This window comes from Elephas maximus, chromosome 4, assembly GCF_024166365.1.
Source record: "Elephas maximus indicus isolate mEleMax1 chromosome 4, mEleMax1 primary haplotype, whole genome shotgun sequence".
Lineage (NCBI taxonomy): Eukaryota > Metazoa > Chordata > Mammalia > Proboscidea > Elephantidae > Elephas > Elephas maximus.
Window position 1 is genome coordinate 77,753,809 of NC_064822.1, and position 11,056 is coordinate 77,764,864.

At 39.7% G+C, this 11,056-nt stretch overlaps 1 non-coding gene across 1 annotated transcript; it reads left to right on the forward strand.

Moving 5' to 3' along the window:
• Positions 1-4,262: 4,262 nt before the first annotated feature.
• LOC126076639 (U6 spliceosomal RNA) lies at positions 4,263-4,368 on the forward strand. The gene has a single exon (XR_007517564.1). It is a non-coding gene; the product is annotated as a U6 spliceosomal RNA (small nuclear RNA).
• Positions 4,369-11,056: the final 6,688 nt, after the last annotated feature.

Sequence of the window (11,056 nt, forward strand, 5' to 3'; positions counted from 1 at the left end):
GAAGTGCAAAGTTCCTTAGGAACCTGGGGGAACCTAACCATCATCATCAGTATCATCACCATCATCATCATTGTCTTAGTTTCCTAGTGCTGCCTAGAAACAAATACCACAAGTGGGTGGTTTAAGGAACAGAGATTTATTTTTTCACAGTTCTGGAGGTTAACAGTCCAAATCAGGGCCTTGGCCATGTAGATTCTTTCTTTTTCAATAGTTCCAGGTGTTCTTTGGTTCCTTGGCAACTTTTAGATGGCATCTATCTGCTTCTGTGTGTGTGTACCTTTGTGTCTAGTCTGCTCTTTTCGTAACTCGGGAGAGACTAGATTTAGAACCCACCCTACTTATGTATTTCCTAATTAACATATGAAGAAAACCCTATTTTCAAACAGAATTACATTCCAAGTAGAGGGCCTAAGATTCCAAAGCATATTTTGTGGGAACACAATTTAATCCGTAACAATCATTATCATTGACAGAGCACCCACATATGAAGTACTTCCACTGTGCAATGCAGCGGCAATCCTCACAGCAAACATTTATCTGTGAAGTATTATTTTCCCTTTCGACAAAAGAACTGAAGCTGAAAGAGTTTAAGTAACTTGACTTAGGTTACTCAGTTACAAGCAGAAGAGCCTGCATTCACACCCATACCCGTCTGACTCCAAAGCACAGGAAATGGGGTGCTAAATTAGACTCCACCTCAGTTGCAACTGAGTCTCGAAAGATCAAGAGCAGTATAAGTGCCAAGTGCCACCCAAATCCTAAAATGAGATTCTAGAGAATCAATGTAGGACATGCAAAGAAAATATAAGACCATTTATGTCCGTGTTAGTCTATGGGGCCTCAAGGAGCTAAAGTATAAAGAGACCAGAGAAAGTGTTTCCTTTAGAGAAACTTGTTGACATACCATGGCACATATCCTTTTCTTTATAGTAAGGAGCGGGGTGAGTCCCCCTTACCTCAAGCTAAGTGAGAGGAACATCGTGGGGACACTAGGAAAGTTCAATATGCGTCCCCTCAACTTTGAAGAATGAAGATTGATAACTCATTCCCAACTAGACTAAAGGGAAAAGATGGCAGTTTGAAGACAGGGGCTTACTCTACTGCTGATACAGGAAAGGGGCAGGTTTTTCTGGAGACAGGATGTGAGCTCCACTGTAGGGAGCAAGCTTGTGGTCATTTTGAAGGGCCTTTGACCCTGGACCACCTGCAGGCACAAAGGCCTCAACAGTAGAATGTGTCTGGGGAGTATAGCACTCCAGAAGACTTGGGAGCTTGGGGTGGGAGGGACTCCTTACTTCCAGCTGGAGGAGAGGTGTGCTCATATCTTGGGAGCTGCAGGGAAGAGAGACGCAGCTGGAGGAAAGACCCACAATGGGGCATGCACTGCATCCGGAGGGAACCAACCTCAGATTCCAACTGTACGAAGCTGTATAAAACTGTCCCTTCCCTCCCAATCTGCTCCCTGGCTGGGCCAGTGCTGGAGGGCTCAGAGGCAGCTGCTTTACAGGAGAGAAGAAGTTACATCAGTGAGCTGACCACTGTTGACTCTCCCACTATAGGCTTATAAGCCAGAAGCAGACTTGAACTGGGTAGGATGAAGTTGAAATAATTTGGGAGATTTTATACAACATTGAACTACACAGAAGTTACGTGATTATTAAACTAAACTGGATTTTTCATACTAAAATAGTGGGATTGTTGATTCACCTAAAGGTAGCTAAACAAAAACCATGGAACCTGCTTGAAATGTCATGCAGACACCAAGGGTAGAGAAGAGGCACAGAGCATGTATAACAAGCATTCCAAAAACAAAAATTATTTTATACTTGTCCTTCTCACTTCAGCTCATTCAGTTTATAGCTTATGGGCACGCGATGCTATCTCATGTGCATTATGGAATGGCCTCTTCCTTGGCCTACTCTTTTGGGAAATCGTTTCAGCGATTCTGTAATATCGTGTATGCCGTGAACTGTTAATCCTACAGTTTTCCCCCACCTTGCCTTTAGCTATCTGGCAATCCCACCCCACCCCACACCACCTCCACATGCAAGAAATTAGAGACTCCCAGTTATACATACCCAATGAACATATAATCTGGTACATCATGTTAGTGATCACAAAACTCCTTTTCGTTTTTTGGTCCTGCCTTAGTCATCAATTTTTATTTCCCAAGTTTTAAATAAATCTTTTGGTGCCTCAGTTGTAAATCCTGTGACTGCTTCAGAAGATACCGAAGAACTCATTAGGGCTGAGTGCTTGAGATCCCCCAAAGCAATTATTTCTTAAGTACTACTCTACACAAGTAATTGAGGCACGTGATAGGAAGCAATTTGTGCATCAGGAGTACTCTCACCCAGATGGCATTTCTGTAGCAACAAGAGAGCAGGGAGCAGTAGCAGGGTGCTAAAGCCAACACTCCTCAATAATGAAGTTTACCATACACGTTAAAACTGGACTTCAATTTTCATTTTGCATTTTTTATATTGAGCACATAGTAAGCTTCCAAATTCAAAACTATATCTACACGTATCCAGAGTAATATATTTTTCAACATGTTGTAATGCTGTTAATTTCTAAAAACTGTCAATAAAGGAATACAACTTGCCTTCTAATTTGAAAATGAAACCCCCGATGGCACCTAAAAATGTGCTTCCAATAATATTTAAAGTAATATGACAGTTGTTGTTGCCATTGAGTCAGCTCCAACTCATGGTGACTTTAAGTTTAACAGAACAAAACACTGCCTGCTGCTGCGCCATCGTCATGATTGTTGGTATATTTGAGTCCATGTTGTGGCTATTGTGTCAATCCATCTCATTGGCAGTACTTACTATATAAGCAAAGTGGGGAGAAGGGGTAAAAACTGTACATTCAGCATATATATATGTACTGTAGTCTTTACTGGAGTTTTCTAAGATCACCCTGAAATAACTACTTGTATCAAATCTTCATCTCAGAAAATGCCTCCTTGGAAACCAAAACTGAGATATTTTCTAACAGAAATGGTCCTAGGAAACCAATCCTTCTGATGGGTTTCAGAATGAGATGACTTGCCCTCCATATGGCAAGGACCCCACTGCCAGTGGTAAGTAGTGGGGAGTAATAACTTCTGGTTAGCTGTGGCATCACAAATCTTGAAGACCCTCAACTGTGGTGAGTTGGGATGGGATTAAGGTAGAATTGGAAGCACCAGTTTATGCAATATCAATAGATGGACAGATATTGGACAGTAGTAATTGTAAGGACTGGAGGTTTCCTGATTAGTTAGTTGTTATTAAATGTCACTGATGCACTAAAGGAAAAAAAAAAAATCGACAGGCTCAGGTTAGCCAATCAGAGCACAGTGTGGAAACCTAAAGAAAGGCTTCTGTGATAGCATTTAGGGAACTTTACACCCTGTAGCTGAAAGGTCAGTTGCTGAATATCAAGGAGCACAGCACCTCAGTATGAGAATAACAGTTACAGTGAAAGGCTGAATTCAGAATTCCAGCAAATCTAGGGAAGGCCCATGGTGTAGAAGAATTGGGATTCAAAAAATTGGACGTGGACATCTGGTTAGATGTTGAGATACTTGGACCCCAGTTTCCCCTAAACTTTCTGAGCCAACAGAAGTTGTCCAGTCCCTCTGCTAAAAGACAGTAGCCTCCTCTTTTCTACCAACTAAACCAGTTTCCCTCAAGTTGACTCCAACTCATGGTGGCCCCGTATGTGAGAGAGTGGACTGGTGCTTACAGGGTTTTCAATAGCTGATTTTCTTACACAGTTCTTATGTGGTACAAACAGTTTGTGCTTGCATACTAACCTAAAGATTAGCTGTTCAAATGCACCCGGAGGTGCCACAGAAGAAAAGCCTGCCTATCTGCTTCTGTAAACATTACAATCACAAAAACCCTATGGAGCACAGCTCTACTCTGTAGCACATAGGGTCTCCATAAGTAGGAATCAACTCAAAACAACAGGTTTTATGGATTTTTAAAAAGTAGATCACCAGGCCTTTCTTCTGAGGCAGCTCTGGGTGGACTCGAACCTCCAACTTTTCACTTAGCAGGTGAGGAAAACTGTTTGCACCATCCAGGGGCTATCATGCAAAATCCTCACCTGTGACAGATGCTTCATAAAATCATAATTGCCTCCTCAAAATACGCCCCTCGCCTCCCCTGATCATTTCCAGTCTAATAACTAGTGTCAAATCCTAGCATAACCAGACTGGGATCCCTGATATTGGAAGAAAGGGATTATAGATAGAAGAACTGCAGGCAGGAGTGCTCCCTTCGGCAGCACATATACTAAAATTGGAACGATACAGAGAAGATTCGCATGCCTTTGTCCAAGGATGACATGCAAATTAGTGAAGCATTCCATATTTTTATGTGTATAAATTTTTGAATCAGAAATTAAGCTGTAAATTTTTACCTAAAGCACATAAAAAATAAAATAAAGAACTGCAGGACCTGTCTACCATACAATGGCAGGAACAAGGAGAACAGGCCTGAGAATGAAACTCGATGGTATTAAATCAAGGAGAAATACAAGTTTGGATAAAGAAAATTTTTGTGTCCAATCTTTTATGACTCAGGATGGAGTATTCTTTGAAAGATGCCTAAAACTGGTCCTACTACCTTACTAGAGTAGCTCCTTGAAGCTAGGAAAAGATGATGGTGTTGTTGTTGTTAGTGCCATTGAGTTGGTTCCAACTCATAGTGACACTATGTAAAAAAAAAAAAAAGAGAGAACAAAAAGAAAAAGATGATGGTCTACAGTAAATGACATGGGATGCTAGAACTTCCTTGGAAGAGTATTGAGGAAGGAGTCAAATGCTCAGAAAGGTGGCCGTGCTAGGATGTATGTATTATACATCAGAGAACTCACCAGCTGATTATGCTCCCCAGTAGGCCAGAAAACACTTCTTTCACCAAAGAAATAAGTAATGCATTAGTGAGTGTTACACAGGCATGGTTGAAAAAGTCAGTACTGGCTGTTCTCTGTAAGCCAGCATTGACGGTAGGGATGATACTATGGAACTGAGCTCCCTGGTATCAATGGGGATGATAGGATTCTACAATTTCAGAAGCCAGGTGGCATCATTTAACTATCAGAGACAATGTAGATGTAATAACCATAAGGCAACAAGGTCAAAATAGCATCAGAGAACCCTGGCCCACAAAGATCTGTGGCAATGGCTAGTAAATCACAGTGTTCCTAGGCATGAGATAATTTCCAGACCTAGCCAATTCTCAAACCCAAAGCCTACTGATTAAAGAACAGGCTGGCACTTCTTAAGAAAGTACACTATGACACCATAGCAAGTATAAATATTAGCAGGTTTCCCAGTCCTTCTCCAAAGGGACCTATTCCTATTTGTTAGAATAAAGACAATGCCCAGACTACTTGAGGACTTTTAGATACATGGTCTGAGCTGTAACTATTTGAAGAAAATGGCCAAGATGTCACCTAGATTCAATAGAGGCTATAAGAAAGACAAGGAGCCCTGGTAGTACAGTGGTTAAGCCCTCAGCTGCTAACCGGAAGCTCAGCAGTTTGACCCCACTAGCTGCTCCATGGGAAGAAGATGTGGCAGTCAGCTTCCACAAAGATTGAGCCTTGGAAATCCCCTGGAGCAGTTCGACTCTATCCTCTATCCTCTAGGGTCACTATGATGATACAAGGTAGTGGTGAGGCAAAACCTTCCCAGAGGCAATATATATATATATATATAAAGACATTAATAGGGTTTATTTCCTGGTGGTAAAATTCTAGGGGATTTTTATTTCCTTTACTCTTATGTTTTACTAGTCTTCTAAAAGGTACTGCATATAGAATCTCAAGAAAATACAGCCATGTACATCATTTTAGATTCCATATGTTGTGACTCTAAATTTATGTTTTTTCAAATGCTTTGCCTATATTAGGACCAAGAGACTAATAGGTCCTTGCTAGCTTCAATTTCCCAGTAATAGTCTTTCAAATTTAAAACATGTGCCCACAAGTAACGCTGTGAATTAGAATACCACTCACTTATCTACAGCAATAATGAAACTCTGAATCCTGTCTTTTGTCTATACATACTTACTTACATAAAATCTAGTCTAATCTAATGAACGTTTAATCTAATCACAACAAAAAACAAAAATTACTAACCTGGCAGTCATTAAAAACAATTTCAGATTCAAAGAACCGATTCTGTCAAAGAATAAAAGACCGTAGAGTAGACCACCATTTAAGCGCTGGAAATTTGCTTTCTTATGAAATTCCTCATAAAATAAGTAAAGATCATCTGGTCTGAGGAGAGTAATAAATGGATATCTATTACTCGTCAGGGTAGCCAGGGAAATCTTTCTGAAATCCTTTTTCTTGCATTAAGAATACGCTAAAAATAGTTCTGAGCCACTGAATAAGTGTCCACGAAATACCGTCCATTTAAATTATAAGTATAAGGAAAGGACTAGAAGAGAACAAGTGAAACTTAAGAACTTTTTGCTGTATTTCAGATTAAGTTCCTTCCTTAGAGCTGTCTGGAGCCATTCAACAAAGAAAGTATGTTAGGAGATAAAAATTTTAAATATTACGTTCGGTACTACAAAGTAAAATTAAATTAAAAAAAATAATTAAATTGACTCATATGAAATTGCAATGTTTGACCCTTCTTTACATAATAAATAACAAGTTCATATGATTCAACCTAGTATTTTCTCTCACACTTACACAATGGCAAAACAAGTAGAAATGTAACCTTTGGTCATAAGGCTGATCGGACAAACTACATGGAAAACTTGTCAAAATACTTTACAATCTCTTTCTCATATATGTGTTAAATTGGCAGGGGAAAGAAGAACTCAACAGAAATTGATACTCAATTTTCAACTTATCTTCAGTTCCACCTGGTGAAAGATCTGAGTGCTTGTTGGAGTGAGTCACATAATATAGGTAATCGGCCTTATGGTAAAAGTGAATTTTATTTCTCCTAAGACACTTGTTTTTATTATTTCTGTTGTTCTCAACCTGGTATCCTTGGTCTAGAGCATATCTGAACAGGAATAGGGGGAGAAATTACTTGAAAAATCCTCTAATAGTGTTCCCTTTATAACAATTTTCAGATAATATGTTGACATGAGAGTTGTTGATCACAGAATCTCTAATTCTGGTCTTAGAATGTGGCTTTACCTCTGCATTAAACCTTCAGGGGAAAAACATAATGTGTATCTTTGAACTTAGAAGACACTTTAGGAGTATTTTAAGGTGTGTATCATTCATTTCCCTCTTCTTAAAATACTCTCTTCTCTTTGAATCTTTGGCCTCAATTCACCTGGTTTTCCTTCTCCTTCTCTGGCTTTTTCAAGTATTTGGGCCAGCTGTTCCTTTTTAATCAATCTCTGAATGTTGTGTGTTCTCGGAGCTTAATCTTGGGCCCTTCTCTCTCTTTTCTGTCTCCCCTGATATCTTACATTCCCATGGCATTAAATACCATCTACGTGCTGACAACTCCCAAATTTATATTGCCAGCCAAGATTTCTCTTCCGAGATCCAGATTCACTTATCCAAATGCCTACCTGAGATTTCCACTTGGATCTGTCTCCCACACAAATAAAATTTATAAGCTGAACTCTTAATGTTTCTCCCCAAATTTCATCCTTATCCCATGGTCTTCATCTCAGTAAATGGCACCTCAACTGGTTGCCCAAATCAGAAACCTAGAAGTCATGTGATAATTCCCCTTTCTTTATCCACCATGCCATCACTGTTGTTATGTACTGCCAAGTTGATTTCAACTCATAGATACCCTATATGACAGAGTAGAGCTGTCCCATAGGGTTTCTTAGGCTATAACCTTTATGGGAGCAGATAGCCAGGTCTTTTCTCCTACAGAGCTGCTGGGAGGTTTGAACCTCCAATGTTTTGGTTAGCAGACAAGTGCTTAACCATTGACCCACCATGGCTCCTTATACCATCACTAGGTCCTATAAATTCAACATACAATATATATTACAAATTTATCCACTTCTTTCAATGTCTATTGCCATTTTCTAGTCTGTGCCACCATCATTTCTCTACTTTATTACTGAAATAGTTCCCAGTTGCCATGGAGTCAATTCCAATTCGTGGCAACCCCATATGTGTCTGAGTAGAACTATGTTCCTTAGGTATTTCAATGGCTGATTTTTTGGAAGTAGATCACCAAACCTTTCTTTCAAGGCACCTCTGGATGTACTCAAATCTCTGCCCTTTTGGTTAGCATCTGATCACCTTAACAATTTGCAGCACCCAGGGACTCCACTGTAATAGTAAATCAAAAAAAAAAAAGAAAGGAAGAAAAAAAACAAACCCATTGTGATAGAGTCAATTCCAACTCACAGTGACCCTATAGGACAGAGTAGAACCACCCCATAGAGTTTCTAAAGAGTGCCTGGTGGATTGGAACCGCTGACCTTTTGGTTAGCAGACTTAGCTCTTAACTGCTATGCCACCGGGGTGTACCTACCAATTTGTTCTCCACAAACCTGAAAAGAGTGAACCTTTAAAAATATATATCAGATCACGTCAATGCCAGGCATAAAAGCTTTTGATAACTGTTAGTACTTAGTCCAAGACCCAGTATGATTTTGATTTGATCTGTGTTCATCTCTCAAGCCTTGTCTTGAGCCACTCTCCCCTATTGTAGGTCCACTCCTACTGCATGGGGAAACTTACCTGTTATTCCATAGTCACTAATACTTGCCCGGCTAGTCTGTCTAACTAATCTCTTAGGCTTCTGCTTAAATGTGCCTTTCCTGGAGAGGATATTTCCTGTTCATCTAAATTAGGCTCCCCCTATTATTTGCTCTTATAGTACCTATCTTAGTTATCCAGTGCTGCTGTAGCATAAATACCATCAGTGGGTGACTTTAAAGAACACAAATTTATTTTCTCACAGCTTAGGAGGCAAGAAGTCCAAATTCAGCATGTGGTTCTAGTGGGAAGTCCTTTCTTTGTCTATTTCAGACTCTACCCACCCAACCCAGTGCTGTCGAGTTGATTTTGACTCATAGTGACCCTATAGGACAGAGTAGAACTGCCCCACAGAGTTTCCAAGGAGTGCCTGGCGGATTCGAACTGCTGACCTTTTGGTTAGCATGCGTAGTACTTAACCAGGGTTTCAATTTCAGGTTCTAGTAGCCAGCAATCCTTAGAGTTCCTGGGTTTGTAGATTCATCTGCCTTTGTCATCTTCCCCCATGTGTGCTTGCTTGTGTTTGTGTCTTTGTGTTCCTCTAAACTCAAAAGTGATTAGATTTAGGGCACACTCTACAATGATTTTTTTTCTACAATGATGTGGCCTCATTAACATAACAAAGAAAACCCTATGTCCAAATGGCATTACACCCACATATATAGGGGTTAGGATTCCAACACATATTTTGGGGAGACAAATTTCAACCCATAACAATGCCCCAAACTTTCCCTTTAAAAGACTTATCACAATTTTATTAATACATTCACGTGTTTTAATGTCTTTCTCACCCACTAATCTATAAATGCCATGAGGGCAACCATCTATTTTGTTCATCAATATACCTAGAATCTAGCATAGTACATAAACCATAGCTACTGTTTGATAAATACTTGGGGAATCTGAATCAGCTCTTGACATAAATAATATATTCTCCTGCACAATTGCTATGTTAGAAAATAAAAATATCAAATAACTTTTCTTTGCCTGGAATTACATCAACTGTTTGATATCATAGTTTACTTCTTGCTGAACAGAAGCTCTGTTTGGCCTTTATAAATAATGATATTTTTAAGGAAAAAAATATTAATTTATTATTATAATTAATGTACCCCTTCATAAATAAAATTCAAGGGGTAAATTTTTTTTCAAATTTCTATTTGGAAAATAATAACAATATGGGTCCCCGGCAATTTATTTTTAGGTTGACAAACGACTTCTAGTTCAAGATGGTAGATTTTGAGCACATACATTTATGACTGCTCCCTCTAAAAATTCAATTGAAATGACAATCATTTATATGAAAGGGAATAAATTCATAATATCCCCAAGAAAAAAGGAGTGGCCATTAGCAGACCAAGAATTTAGATGATTTGTAGAAAATAGAAAGCAGGTGGAATTGTACAGATGGAAAAAAGAAAGGTGGAGGGGGCTGGTCTCAGGTGGGAGAAGACTACCATTGACGGCGTGTACAGATGATGGCTGCAGGAGAGGTAGAAACTATTCTTCCCAGCACAAATTTGGAGAATCTCCAAACTCAGAATTACAGTGGGAAGGGTGCAGAAAACAGAATGATCAATCAAAGGACTGTCTACAGAGCAGCTGCACCAGTCAGCTCCACCCCTACCCACACGCCTCACTCCCACTCATGCAAAGTGACTGGCAACAGTAGCATTTTCTCCCAGACTAAAATCAAAGAAATGCTCACTAAATAAATTAAGCAATGGGCCTGGGGAGTGGCAGGGTTCCTGTCCTGGATATAGATGCCACAGAATAAATTGCTTCTCATTTAGTCAGCAGGAAGAGGGACCAACTTGACTATATACATCCTGCTCACACAATTCTAACTGACACACCCACCTACATATGACATGCTAACAGTCAACCTCACAACTTAGGGGAGAGCTTTGTGGGAAAAACAATCCTACACCACATACCAGCTACCTAGATTCCTCAGTTGAATCCTTTGTTTAGTGCTTATTACGTACAAGGAATGCCTGGGTGGTGCGAGTGGCTAACGTGCTTGGCTGTTATCAGAGTCCACCCAGAGCCACTTCAGAAAAAAGGCCGGTGATCTACTTAGGAAAAATCAGCTGTAGAAAATCCTGTGGACCACAGTTTACTCTGACACCTGTAGGTTCACCATGAGTCAGAATCAGCTTGGGGGCAACTGGTTATCACGTGCAAAGAACAAGTTATATAATACTGGGCACTACATAAATATCTCTGAATGGATAAACAAATTAATGAAAGATAAATTCTTCAGGGAACTTGTTGCCTAATGATAGGTTTATAGCCGTCATTCTCCTGAAATAATATTTTTTGCAGTTGACAAAACACGCAGTATTTGCAG